Genomic DNA, 15164 nt, shown 5'->3' on the forward strand with positions numbered 1-15164 from the left:
AGTTTTTTTATGTGCTTGCTAACTTTATTGCTGCAAGGGTTAAATGTAGAGACAAAAGGAATATTTGTTTTTGCGCTTTTCTTTGGGTGTAAGAAGAATGACTGTGATTATACCAAGCGCCTTTGCGGGCCCATAAACCAGTCAGCCAGGGTGCACCATGTCTGCCGCAGCAGTGCATGCACCGGTATCACAAACTCACCACACACGCATGTGCGCGCCATGTTTCCTCAGCAGTGCAAGCGTCCATCTCACAAACTCACCACATCACACATGCACTGTCTCAGCAGTTCAAGTGTCCTTGCATTAACAATAGATACTACATAGGCATCAGTAGTGTAAGTGAGACACGTGCATCAATGGTGCAAGTTTTCCTATGTGAACAACAGTTGCTTCTTAGATAGGCATCACAAGTGCAAGCATCGCTTCTATCACATGTACCTTGTCCCTCTTAACACATGGGCATCAGTGGTGCAAGCTTTCTTCCATTAACGACAGGTACCACTTACTTAGGCATCAGTAGTGCAATGGTGCAAGCGTCTCTCTCAATCACACATGGCTCCTTTCCACATACAGAGCTAGTAGCACACTAGTATCAGCAGCTTCCCTCACACATGTTGTCTTTTCTCTCACCCCCTCAGTAACAAATATGGTATTGAGGGGGTAAAGGTGGGTAAATTCGTCAAACATGTGATGTCATTGAGGCACAAGGGACACATGTTATCAGTTATGATACCCCTAGCATTGTAGTGCCTCAGCATCCATGGCAGTAGCAGAGCATGAGTCTCTCTCACACAGCAATTAGATCCAATGCATCAGCAGTGCAGTCGATGGTGGGGGGGCACTGCTGGCAGGTGAGCTGCCTATCACAATTACAGCCCTCCTAGCGCCAACAGACATGGGTAACTGTGTCTGGAGTTCATTCAGCACTTCGTGCACAAACTACATATCTCTCTCTGTCTTCCTGTCTATCTATTCTGTGCACCTCTCACCACTATCTATCCACCATGCCACATAATTCACTGCACAAATCCATCCCTGCCACACAATTCTACCCCACACAATTCCACAACTAACAGTTCCAATCCAACCCATATATTTCCAATCCACACCACGTACATCAATTACACTAGAAACAAAAGCACATCTGTAAAATAAAATGAAAATAAAATTTCTAAAGCGTAACAATTACCTGGGGTATCTAGGCTCAGTGTGGATACTAGGCTAGGAAGATCCCAAAAAACAAATGTTTTTACTGAAGAGCCACGCTTTCAGAAGTTTCTTGAAATCAAGCAGATTTGTTTTAAGTTTACGTTCTAAGGGAAGAGTGTTACATAGCCTTGAAGTGCAAACAACAAAGCCTCTCCCTCTCCAGTTAGCTTTTTTCAATCAGGGGATAAAGGGATTGCCACTTGTGGATGAGCGTAAGGAGCGTGTTAGTGTATAGCGTTGAAAACAGACATTATCATTAACAGAGCAAATAGCGTGAACGCTCTCAACTGCAAAACCTATTAGCATTGCCAATGCTTGTTTTAATAGCTTAGTTGAAGAGGGGCATCTGAGTTTTTCTATTCATAGGTTTTTTTTTTTTTATTGTTCATTATAGACCAATATATTTGATATTAGAAAAAACAACATGCAAAGTGCCAAATGAAAATAAAAACTCATTCACACTCCCATCTCCATTGTCCTGAATCTCACAGGTTTAAATCCCAACAAGGCTGACTCAGTCTTCCACCCTCCCAAGGCTGATAAATTAGGAAATGTTACATTGGTTAAAAGTGATATCTGTTATATAAAGCGCGTAGAAATGCAGAGGAGTGGTATTGAGGGGTATTTAAAATATATATTTATAATCCTGATCATTACCTATTGAAAGGTGACTCTTCATTTCGATGACCAACATGATTGATCAAAGCCAACACAACAAGATGTTGGATGAAGCACTGAAACTTTTCAGACACTCACCCCCAGTCAAAGATCTGGGTTGAATCTATCATTGTTCTTTAGCTCACTTCACCACCTCAGTTCAGACCCAGCTATATGCAAATCAGTCTTGACCCTGTGCCTCATGGGAACAGTCCAGCCCAAACTGCCAAGCCAGGTCTTCCCTGAACCGGAAACAAGGATCCTGGAACTAGTTTCGGGGTAACACCCCTCATCAGCCAGGCTAACGTCAATTCAGCGGCAAAGTGAGCAAGGTACCCATGTCTGGGCATACCCTGCCAACTTAGGGCAAACAAAGCAAACACAAGGAGATGATGGATGGAGCGCTGAAACTTTTCAGATACTCACCCCCAGTCACAGATCTGGATTGAATCTATCATTATTCTTTAGCTCACTTTACCACCTCAGTTCAGACCCAACTATATGCAAATCAGTCTAGACCCTGTGCCTCATGGGAACAGTCCAGCCTGAACTGCCATGCCAGGTCTTCCCTGAACCGGAAACAAGCATCCTGGGACCGGTTTCGGGGTAACACCTCTCATCAGCCAGGCTAGCTTCAATCCAGTGGCAAAGTGAGCAAGGGACCCATGTCTAGGCATACCCTGCCAACTTAGGGCGAACAAAGCAAACACAAGGAGATGATGGACGGAGTGCTGAATCTTTTCAGACACTCACCCCAGTCACAGTTCTTGGTTGAATCCATCATCGTTCTTTAGCTCACATCGCCACCTCAGTTTAGACTCAGACATTGTCCAGCATTCTGTCCATCAATTGTTTCTTTTGCATATGTCGCCCCAAGTGGGAAGGGTACGCCCAGACGTGGGTCCCGTGGTCACCACACCACTGGATTCAAGCTTGCCTGGCTGATGAAGGGTGATGCCCTGAAACTGGGCCCAGGATGCTTGTTTCTGGTCCAGGGAGGTCCTGGCTTGGCAATTCGGGCTGGACTGTTCCCACAAGGAACAGGGTCAAGACTGATTTGCATATGGCTGGGTCCAAACTGTGGTGGTGTGGTGAGCAAAAGAATGGTGGATTAAACCCAGATCCTTGTGACTGGGTGAGAATGTTTGCATTGTCCAGCCTTCTGTCCATCAATTGTTTATTTTGTACCATGATTGATGGCATGATGGGAACGTGCAATTTGCCAGAAACATAATACTGGGTGGAAAGGGTGTGTAAAAGTGTAAAAATTGTATTCATTGTTTCAATTGTTTATTTTGTAACATGATTGATGGCATGACAGGAACGTGCCATTTCCCAGAAACATAATACTGGGTGCTGCGGTGTGTAAAAGTGTCAAAATATTATTCATTGTTTCTTTTATGTTTCCTCCTGAAGATATAGACCCTGTTTGTGGCTCATAAATAGCATGCTATCAGCTAAAATAGTGCTTGTTGTTCAATTCCTCCACTTTGGCACTATGAACAAAGCTGTTAACATGTATGGAAACAGAATTAAAGTGGGTCTGCTGATATCTAGATCATGCTGTCGAGCCCTTCATTATGTCTGAACCTTTCAGCATGCATTTTTGATATAAACATATTTTAATTAGTCTCTTGCACCTAGCTTACATGAGCTCTTGTAAAATAATTATAACATACCCAGAAAAAAATAGCTATACTCCTCGAATACCAGAATTAAAAGGGGGCGGAACTGAGTACTTGTCTTTTGATGTAGTGCTTCATGCCACATGGCTGCCATATCGGAGTGCTATAAACAATAATAGGCAGAGCTGTATAACAGTCTCACCTACCACCCACTCTTGCGTGTCATTTGTAAAGAACATGCATGTGAACCGGAACCAGCAAAGCCAGCTGGCAGGGATAAGAATTAAGGAGAGGTCAATAAAATAAACCCTGCTAGCTGCTGCTGATGTATCAGATGTTGGCATGAACGCTGAAACTGCTAAACACGATGGTAAAATAACAATAAAGCGTTATTTAAGGAAACGAGGACTGCACAACCAATCCAGTTAGTACAGTTGCTTCACATACTCCAGTCATATCCTTAATCTGTCCGACAAGAAATGACTTTGAGCCATTGCATTTCGCACTGAAAGATATTTAATCCACCAGAACAAGACAGCTTAAATGTACAAAAACGGACCAACGGACTTACAGTCTGCATCTCTGATAATTATGGACGGCCCCTCTTCATCAATTATGAAACAAACAGCATAAACAAATGCTGACTTCAACACGCAACCACTGCAACACTGTCAAAATGACTGCACAAGGTCATCATAATAATAATCATAAGGATCTAAAAGACCAAGTAGATATTCCAATAATTGGCCATCTGTCAACTTCATCACCCTGTGTTCCATCATTTAGGGACAAAGCTGTAAATATAAATAATACAAGTTGGTCAAACTGCTGCAAAACTACTAGATGAAATTGAACACACACAATCAGGGAAAGGGCATATGGCGGATGGTTTTAATTGGAAGGACAAGTTACTACCCGGCAAGCTGTTAACTGGTATTAATTCAACACTACTTGTGGCAACTAACACTCTGACTTGGCAAACACAACAAACTGGAATTGCAGGTTGATTTGATGTAATCGCTTGCTACTAGCATAGCTAATATGGAGAAAAAAATCAACATTCTGGAAGCCATATTAAATGTCTTTATTACAGATAATTCTCAGTCAAACTGCGCATGCGTACCAATATTGAATAAATTGTGTAACTAACCAGATTTATTGTCCCTCCTACTAGACCATCTGCAGAATAAACCCAAGTATCATTATACAACACCCTTAATGGGACATGGTGATTCTGGCAAACATGGATCTGTGGAATGCAAGTAATCGTCAACCACGTCGAAATCTGGGATTTCGGCTCAAAAGAGAGCGATCCCAGTCAACGTGATGTACCAAATACAATTACCATCCGTGATCACAAAACTAGAAACTAAGGAGAGTGAGGAGTCAATTCAGGACATAGTAGAAGAAAGCGCTCAAACAAGCTTGAAGCTTAGTAGGAGGTAAAAGAAAAGACTAAAGAAGAATACAAATAAAATTGGGATGGCTAATAGTTATAAATTAGCCACCAAACCAGGGATGCAAAAGGAAGAAATAAACAACAACTCTTGCTTTCTACCCAATATTTCCTGCTAATGGTCCAAATCAGCAGCATGGATTACCAACATTAAACTTGCCGGTTATAGAGGCCAAGCAAACTGGCATAGTGCCCAAAGCAACAACGAGCAAATAAACACTATCAACCAACAAACAGCACATTTACGAATGGATGAGCCTAGTATAATCATGTATTCAGAATTATCTCTTGAAAGTACTATCCCACCACAGGAAAAATCAGTTATAATAACTAAAGATCAGCGCCCTATTATGAAGAATGCACTCCATCCAATTAACAGGTGGAGCATCAGCATCGACAAGTCCTCTCCAACAGTTTAGATAATGAATGGGAATGCACCATTCATTAGTAGAGAGGTGCAACCAAACAAATAAAGGAAAAAAACAAAACCCCTAGCTCCACAAAGGGGGTATGAGGGAAGCACAGAGTGATATACATAATGCAAATGGCTTTGCCTCAACCACGAGCTTCCAACAGAACAAAAACGTGCAAATAACAGCTAATCAGCTCATAGAAAAACAAGGAATATAAAGAATCCCATTATGGGTGCTAATGATACACTAAGTGAACTTATTTTCACACCACAATACACATTGCGAGACTGTAAAGAAACGCTTAATAGATCTAATATCCTATGTGTATTGCAACACATGCTAACGTTTAAACATCTGTGGACTGAGGATCTAATTAGGATTCAAATCAAGGTACTCCCGTCTATAAGTGACCAGGACTCCATAGTAGTAACTTGGTGGAATCAGCAACAGGTGCAATTAATACTCTGATAGAAATATGTATTTGCTCAATGGAGGATCATAATTCAAATTAGGCAGCAAGAAAGATATCCTATTATCCTAATTACCCCCGAACAGAATGAAGGTGCAGTTAAGTAAATTAAAAACATCCTCAAAGGAATTAATATTATTACAAAATCTCAGCCTGCACCAGAATTAAGTCAAAAAATTAGGGTGGAATGTAACACCATGAATCAGAGAAGATGCATTATTAAACTCCTACTGCATCAAGAAGAGCAAAGAGCCTGGAGTTGGCTACCCTCCATACTAGCAACCGGAACTCATTCCTAACACAAACATGGAAAAGACATCTAAGGTCAATAAAGACAACAGATACTTGAAGGTCATTTAATGAAATGTGGCCGGACAAAAGCATTTCTCGGAGCAACCAAATGCTGTAAAATTAATGCAGTAGAATTTCCAAAAACAATGGACATAATTTGTATGCAAGAGACATTGGCCACAAAAGCATTCCATATAGAGGGGTTTTATGCAATTAATAAGTATGCTGTAAAAACTAGTAAGAATGACCGACTGATGGGAGGGGGGTGGGGGGGAGTGGCTCAGTTTCCATCTATGTACCCACTGCTCTAAAGGTAAACATGTCTTCTCTGAAAACTCAAAACACTGCCTAAAAAGGTTTTAATCATTAAAAGATATTTGAATCTGCATAAAGGAAACCAAAAGCAAACAATGCACAATTTTGTGGGACCTTAAGAGATCTCCTCTATATACAAGCAAACATGGGAGGTAATTTTAACAGGTGATTTTAATTTGCAAAATTTCAGTTACTATCTTGACCAGTATTTCTTGCTTTCAGGATGGGCTCAACTAGCAAGACAACTTAATGTCTTATTAGAAGTTGTGAAACTAATCTCAATACATTCTAAATTGTCAAACAAAAATAAAAATAAAATACTGCCATGCTCATTTAGAGGTAGAACAACTGTTGACTATATATTTTTTATAGATCTATTATCATCAGTTTGCGAACAGTTTGTAATCACACAACGTAACAAGAGTGCTCAATATCCACTGATCTCCCACTTGTTGGTGGAATATCGAGGTACAGAGGACATTAATATATTTGGTGATCCGAGTGGAACTAAGCTTGTCTCATTAGTATAAAGGCTGAAGGTGAATAATTTCTCTTGAAAACAACTTTCTAAATGGTAAAAAGTGGTATCTAAGAGTGACCTATTGGAGATAATAAAGAAAGAAAATCAATTCCGATTAATATGGTATGACATCACAGTCTCCTTACTTAAGCACCTAAAAACAGAATATAAAGAAGGGCCTAGAGCAAGAAGGTAATCCAATCCAATAAACCCTTATTATAACTCAGTAGTAAGGAGACCTAAAACAGCATTAAGAGCAGCAGTAAGGCATTATAATGGGAATAGAATGAACAAATCAGCAGAATTAAAGTAAAATCAGGCAAAGAAATTGTATTGGACAACGCTGTGGGCAGAAAAAATAAAATACATGGCAGCCCAATGGTTGCATCTACACACTCTGCTAGGTCAAAATAAAAAGGCGAAACTACTACGTGAACACCTTGATTAAACCACAGAAACAAGGAAATGGATTCACAGAAGCACAGTGGATTATCCACATGCAAGGTCTATATATGGACAAATCAAAGCTCAATTTATAATGTTACTTCAATAAATCTTCTGGGGCTGCAACTGTTATTACTACAGCTAAAGTTAACAAGTCACAGCAGCCAATTAGAGAAGGCGTTGCACCAGGGCCAAATGGTCTTCCTGCTTCATTTTTTAAAACCGACTTAGCGTTTTGGGCCCAGTGGTTAACCCCTCTTTACTCTTCATCATTCACTAATGCACTGGTCCTGGAATCATGGACAGGATTTATTCTCCATCCAATATATAAGAAAGATGACAATACTGATCCAGTTAACTATCGCCTGATTGCACTGCTGGATGACAACACAAAGGTTTAAGCCAAGATATCGTAGGGTGAACTAGAAGATTGGGCCAAAGAGAAATAACCTGTTTCTTTTCTTAGAGGACTGGATGCAAGCAAAAATCCTTCACACAGGGTAACATCATAGCCTAATCATATATGGCTCATTTTTCAAAATTACCTTTTAGACCTCATTGCCTATTTGTTTCATAGGCTACTCCACAGCCTTTGATAGAGTAAATTAAAATGTTTTATGGATCAAGCTGAACAGCTATGACACTTCAAAAACCCTACGCAAAGCAATAGTTTTTTTGTACTCAGATAACTGGGACTGCGTTAAATTAGGAGCAGGTAAGAAAGTACCAAACAAATACAAATCAATCAAGATCTGAAACAGAGATGTGTCCTTGAACAAATCTTTACATTGCAGATATGGGAACTGCAATATCAAAAGATAACTGCTTTCCTATGAGGCTTGGCACACACACAGTTCAGCTTATGCAGTATGCTGATGATCTGGTCATTCTTGATCACACCAAAATCAGAATGCAGTGCACTTTGCATAAAATGCATAAATAAAAATTAGATTATATACTGCAAGTGAACATAGGAAAAAACAAGGTATTTGGGAGATTAAAGAACAAAACAACTCAGTAGTGTTATTTAGGTCAACTCAAGATAGCATACGCTATAACATTTAATAGTCGGGCATTTGGCTCTCAGCCACTGGCACATTGATTACTCATAAAAATAATATGAAGAATAAAGCCAATAATCTGACATCCGCTGAGTGCAAGCATAAATTGGCACTCTACAGTCCAGCAGATGAAGCAATACTTAGGGCCCGATTACGATGTCATTAGGAAGGGTTCCGGAAGGGATTCGTATTATCAAATCTGACTTGGGATCCTTGTTTCCTACCGAATTGTACAGTTTTCCCAACAACCGATTACGATGCCCGGAAACCATTCGAGCAGACCGAATTGGTTCCGAAAGGCATCTGGACAGCCTGAGTCTTTCAGAGCCGATTAATGCAGCTCTATGGTCATGGTTTTTGGACGAGCGATTACAAAGATCAATTCTGAATCGGTTTGCCCGAGACAAAACAGCTTTCAGAATTGGTCCATGGGGGACCATGTGGGCCCCCCTTCACCCGGAGGCGTCCGAATGGGCACCGTGGGGGTACCCAAGGGACACCTTTTCCCAACCATGCACAATGTGGCAGGCACCCCAGGGTACAAGACTTCCCCAAACCACCACTGTTTTCAATGGGAGCCTGTGTTCGGAACATAGGCTCCCATTAAAGTGAATGGAAGTCAGACCGAACGATGTTGGGAGGCATCGTAAAAAGTCGTCCGGACTCACATGATGCAATTCGTCTGGAAACTTGTCCGTAACCGATTAGTTCGGGACAGTTTCCAAACAACATTGTAATCTCTAAAGCGAATCTTATTCCCACAGTCTTGCTAGCATCTGGCCTGTCCCTTGACACTCTCTCAGCTCTTGGATGAACTCCAGTGAGCAACTTGTAGGCGTATGTTCAGTTTACCAAAATGCACAGCACATGCACTGATTCACTTAGAATTTAATACCTTAAAACAAGACTTGGAATGTGAGTCATCTTTTAATAAATATTTATATCAAGTCATGAAGTTGCAGGCAGACACAGTAGAGTTGGCAAAACAAGCTATCTTCAATCAATAGAACAACCCCTGGTCGAATGAATTGTCCTCAGTAATTAAAGATTTAAACCTCATCTCGGATTTCTGTTCTTGCAGTATTTCATGCGCCACTAAAAAAATCAATGCAAAGATTATTTAGAGAAGCAGACTTAATTAAAATACAAACAATGGCACAATTTGAACCTAATTTGTAAATCATATGAGATTAATCAAATGCAGCTGTATCTAAAAAAGGCACTGAGCAGATTTAGCAAAAGTCATACCCTTTGCACAAGGCTCATGGTACTTCCTATAAATGAATGTAGAGCAAGTTGGAAAAAACTGTTAAACTAAATTCAGGAAACTCTTAAAGACATGGCTTTTTAGACTAGCATGTGATGGAACGGTATGTTGTGCGTAATTCTTCTGTTACCCCAGTGCAAAGAAACTACCCAGTGTATGTGTGCTTTACAAATAATAGTAATAGTAAGATTACAAATGCGAAGATTTGGCATTCGGGGCGGTGAACTCCACACATAAAGAGATAGGCATGCTATATTGTAATGTAATGTAAGGGACATTTCTACCGCGTGACTTTCACTCCAAGGAGTATCTTGGCGCTCACACAACTCAGGTGGAGGAGTGGTAAGGAAAAAGGGTGTCCTAAAGTCTACACAAACATTACACTAAGGTCCTACAAGTGGCGTCAGGCAAAGAGAAAATCCAAGTTTCTAATGCCTTCCTGAAGGGGGCTTCTTGAGAAAATGACCGCAAGAAAAGAGGGAGTTTGTTCCAGGCTTTAGTTCCCAGTACAAAAAGGGATTTGCCACCCTTTGTGGCCAGCTTGAAATGAGGGGGAGTAAGTAAGTTCTGGCTTGCAGATCTCAGACAACGCGTTGGATGATACCTTTTAAACCCGTTGCATAAATAGGTTGGGCCTCGTTGGTGAAATGCCCTAAAAGTGATTAAAAGAAGTTTAAACAAGATTCTTTTACCTATTGGCAGCCAATGGAGGGTGTTTAGTGCTGCTGAGGCTGATGACTTACGGGGCAGACGCAGTACAAGGCGGGCTGCCGCATTTTGGACCATTTGTAATTTGTGGAGAACAGTTTTGTTAGCTCCACCGTATAGTCCGTTACAATAGTCCAGCCTAGATCTTATTAAGGCCACTGCGACTGTTTTCCTCGCCGATAGTGGAAGAAGATCAAAAAACTTCCTTAGTGCTTTTATGATCTGAAAGCACATGCCTGCTACTGCTACAGCCTGGGGTTTAAAAGATAGTTGGTTGTCGAATTTGATGCCCAGATTGCGGGCGGATGCAATTGTATTGGGGGGCACTTCGGCATCCGCTGGCCAGCACACTATTGGGGAAAAAAGATTGTGATTCCCTATAGGTAGGATTTCGGTTTTTCCGGCGTTGCACTTTAAATGGTTGTTCGTCATCCATTTAAAAGTTGCTGCAAGACAGTTCTTAAGATCTTCCTCGGCACCTGGCCGCTCCCTATCCAACACCAGTATCAGTTGGGTGTCGTCAGCGTATGAAATAGAACTGATCTTGAATGACGCGATCAGTTTCATCAGGGGTACCATATGTAGGTTAAAAAGAACAGGGCTCAAGCTAGAGCCCTGAGGAACCCCTGAGCTGACGTCTTTAGCCTCAGACTGATATGGGCCTAGCACTGTTATTTGGCATCTGTTGTGTCCGGAGTTCTCCACCTCGACTGTTGAGTCTCTGCACTCTTAAATGTACGATAAAAATGCAGTTTTGTGAATTCCAAACAAATCTAAACTACACAAAAGTATACATGTATCTTTGTAAATCACACCCTCAGATGTTTACAGTCTCTTAAGTGTACATTTATCTTTGGGAACAGGTCCTGAGTGTTTCAGTGTGTTCCAATGTCCAAAGGAAAGTGCAAAAATCAGGACTTATTAAGGCATAAAGAGGTTTAATACTTTGGGCATATTCAGGTACTTATGTCCTGCCAAAATTAAAAAATTCCAGCACAGACTGCAATTTTTTAAGTGAACTGGGAGGCTGTAATTGAGTACACTTTTCCAGGAAATGAGGGGGAAGACTCTTTGCCTCACGTGTAAGTGTATATACGAAGAAAAGGACACTGAGAAGTAACATTTTTAACTAAGGCCCGCAAACCATGATATTATGCAATCCACTCTTGCTAAATGAGGATTCGTCCATTAAGTAGATGTCATCTACGTAGGACAGAGCATCAGGGTCAATTTCATGGGGAATCAATACAATTTGTGCTGCAAAAACTCCTGGGTTGTTCATATAGGCCATAGGGAATCGTGCGTAGGGCATTTGAAAACTAAGTGTGCTAAATGCAGACCAGTCACAGCTCTTTGGAGCCAAATTGTGACTGAAAAAAAACATTGGAAATATTCTAAGCGGTTTTATATATTTTACGGACCACAATATTAAGTACTGTACTGTCCATATTTTGCACACCAAATGCATGTGTATTGTCTTTAATCAAAGACAATAGGATAATAATGAGCTGGTTTCAGAACAGGAAAAAGAGGAGAATTCATTTGAAAAATAGAGGTTTCAATTACTCCTTGGTACTCCAGTTGGGAGACAATTTCTTTGGCTGGTGTTTTAGCTTTTGTTTTAAGAGGATAGTGTGGTTGTACCGGAGATGTGGACCATATAGGAATAACATGGCTGGTGAATCCTTATCCCAACCAGTGTCTTTTTGATAAAGTGCAGGGGCCAATGCGAGGGCCCATTCATCGGCATAAGCTTGTTTGATTTAGGCAAAGATAAGATTCGAGAAATATGGGAAAATGAATCCTCACCTTGGGGGTATGCAAGAACAAAAGGAAAGGGCAACTTGACCTCTGTCAAGAAATGTCATAAGACATAGTTGAGTTGTTCATAAAGATTGCTTTAATGGTGTGTTGAACATCACCTTCAATTTGAATATCAAAGTGATATGGTCTATCTGGTGGGGCCTCACGGGTGTCCGCTGCCTCAACTGTAATATGTAAATGTTTCATTTGCTTTTGCTACCAGAAATTGGTGGAGATGCTGGTGTACTTTTGTGACTTCTGCTGCACTGTCGAGGAGAGTCACGTTGTCCAACTTCTGTTCAGGAGGAGGGTACTCACCGTCTGCTGCAGATTTGGTTGTTAAGGCCGCAACTTCTTCTTCTGAAAAGTGGATTTATAAGGAGGAGGTCTATCCTCTTTCTTCATGTCAGATAAGCGCTGTGTCTCCCTTTTTTGTTTCACATACTCTTCTTGTCTGCGGTCAAATCGCCCTCCTCTATCGTACTGATGGTCAGAAGAGTCCTGAAAGGAACAAGGAGAATGGGGATCAGGAATCTGAGACTTGTCAAGAGTCTTGATTTTAGTGTGATCATGAAAATCGTATTGACTTTCAGAGGACTCTGGGGGCCGAAAACCTCTGTGTGGTCTACTTTTCTGCTGTTGGTGTTTAGATTTGACCCAAGGTTTCTTAGGAAACTCACGGTTGGGTTTGGCATCCTTGTCGTAACTAGGTTTGCTAGGAAGTGCTACTGAAGGTCTGGTTCCCAAACTATTACTTCCTAAAGACGTATATACACTAGCGACTATAAGTCGCTGGCATATAGCCAAAGACATTGCTTCACCTTTAATATTAGAAAGAATCATTTCGGAGACAATGGTAAAATTCCCAACAAGTTTCATCCCAAATCAAGGGCAGGGGCTGCCCAATGATCATTTTTTATTTGTTTGAGGTCATTCAGCAGCATGGCCATCGAGGGAGTGCCATGACAAAGAGTGTAAACAGTGGCAAAAGTAGTTGCCCAGGTATTGTAGTCAATTCAATTCAAATAAGCTTTATTCGATTTTACAATAAAATCATAAAAGCACACAATAAAAACACATATATGTTAGGTTGATCTGTGTTAAAATCGATATAAATCATCACGACAGTATCATTTAAAAATAATCAGGTTAAGAATGTGCAATTAGAAGGTCATATACAAATCGATTTCCTAAATTTTATTACACATTATAAATAGCGAGCTATGGACATTGTAAAGTTTACGTTTTCTCTGAGTAGTAACACTAGCAAAGCTGGCCGACATTGTCTATAACCAAGGACCCTTAGTATTGGTAAAATCAAACGCTTTCTAGGTTCAGTGTAAAATTTGCAGATTAAAAGAATGTGCATGTTTGTTTGCTGGGACATATCGTCACATGGGCACAAACACATTCATATTAGGGAAGCTGGTTAGCCTATGAAAGACCCAAAGTCTGAAACGGGTACAAATCATCCAATCATACCCTCCTAACATAGTTTTTTGATAGGGTTGGATACTATAAGTGGTTAATGTCAGTGGGTTCGTCTGCACTGTGGTCTTTAATATTTCTGTAGAAAACATATTAGTTTCAAGGAGTGTTGAGCAGATTTTTTTAAAGTTAAATCTAAAGACTAGAGTTAAGGTGCTAGGATCTTCAAAGTATTCCGGATACCCAAGGTCAGTCATAAAATGTTTAATATATTTTAGCCATGGATGCATGTTGCCTGATGTAATTTTAAACTGTGCCTTATGATATCAAGGTTAAGGGATTGGGATTAGTCCATACTATATGCCACAGTAGAATGCATTGAGTTTTTATAAGATCAGAAATATACAGCATCCCCAGTTCCTTATGGCATAGGTAGGCTGATGTTGATGTACTGCTAGGGACTGCCAATACATATCTGAGGAAGGCATTCTCGACTAATTGTAGGGGCTGAGGGTCTTTATAACCCCAAATGCAAGTCCCCTACCATGGTCGTGGATACACATTTCGCTTTGTAAATATGTAATAACTCTACTACTGGTCTTCTCCCCAGTTTTCTAGCAAAATTGGCAAGGGGAGCAGTGCCTTTCATAAATAATAGTTTTCTAGCTTGTACAGCCTGGGACCAGCACCCCTTAGGGTCAAATAGGATACCAAGATAGGAAAATCTTTTAGTAAATTCTATCTTGTTATTTTCAATAATAATATCCCAGCATTTTGAGTTGTCGTCCCCACATTTCAATATGTATGTTTTAGTGGTATTCACCCTAAGCCCCTGATTGTGCCTAAAAATTGAAAAGCAAGAAACAACATCTTGTAGTTACAATTGTGTTTGTGACATCAGAACTGCGCATCCACATATAGTAGTACAGGAATTGAACATCTGTCTATCTGTGGGAGGTCCTGGCACTGATTCGCCAACACTCGGCCTAATTCATGTGTGTACAGTGTACAGCCTGAAAAGCAATATAAGAGGGGTTTCTACACCCATATCCTCTACGATTTTTCAAAGTTTCTCATGAATGACCCAGTCGAAGGCTGCAGTAAGGTTAACAAAGGCCAAATATAGTCTACCCTGTTTGGCCAAAGTATACTTACCAGGAGAATGTTTAGGTTTAAGCCCTGTTCGACCATACCTAGACCCTGTCTGAAGCCAGGTATTGTAGTCAACTAGAGGGAGAACCAGGTCATCGGGTAAGCACATAGTTAAAACTCTGTGCTTGTCTTGTGGTCCTGTAAGGGGAAACACAGCTTCAAGTTTCTCTATTGTTTGGGCAAACCAAAAGAGTATTACTTCACGATTTGTGGGTTGTTGGCCCATCACCTAATGAACAATTACTGGACTTATAACATGAGCTGCAGGCACCTGAAGTTGTTCTTGCACCCTGCAAGGACAACTTCAGGTGCCTGCAGCTCATATTATAAGTCCAGTAATTGTAAC

This window comes from Lissotriton vulgaris, chromosome 1_2 (assembly GCF_964263255.1).
Source record: "Lissotriton vulgaris chromosome 1_2, aLisVul1.2, whole genome shotgun sequence".
NCBI classification, from domain to species: Eukaryota; Metazoa; Chordata; class Amphibia; order Caudata; family Salamandridae; genus Lissotriton; species Lissotriton vulgaris.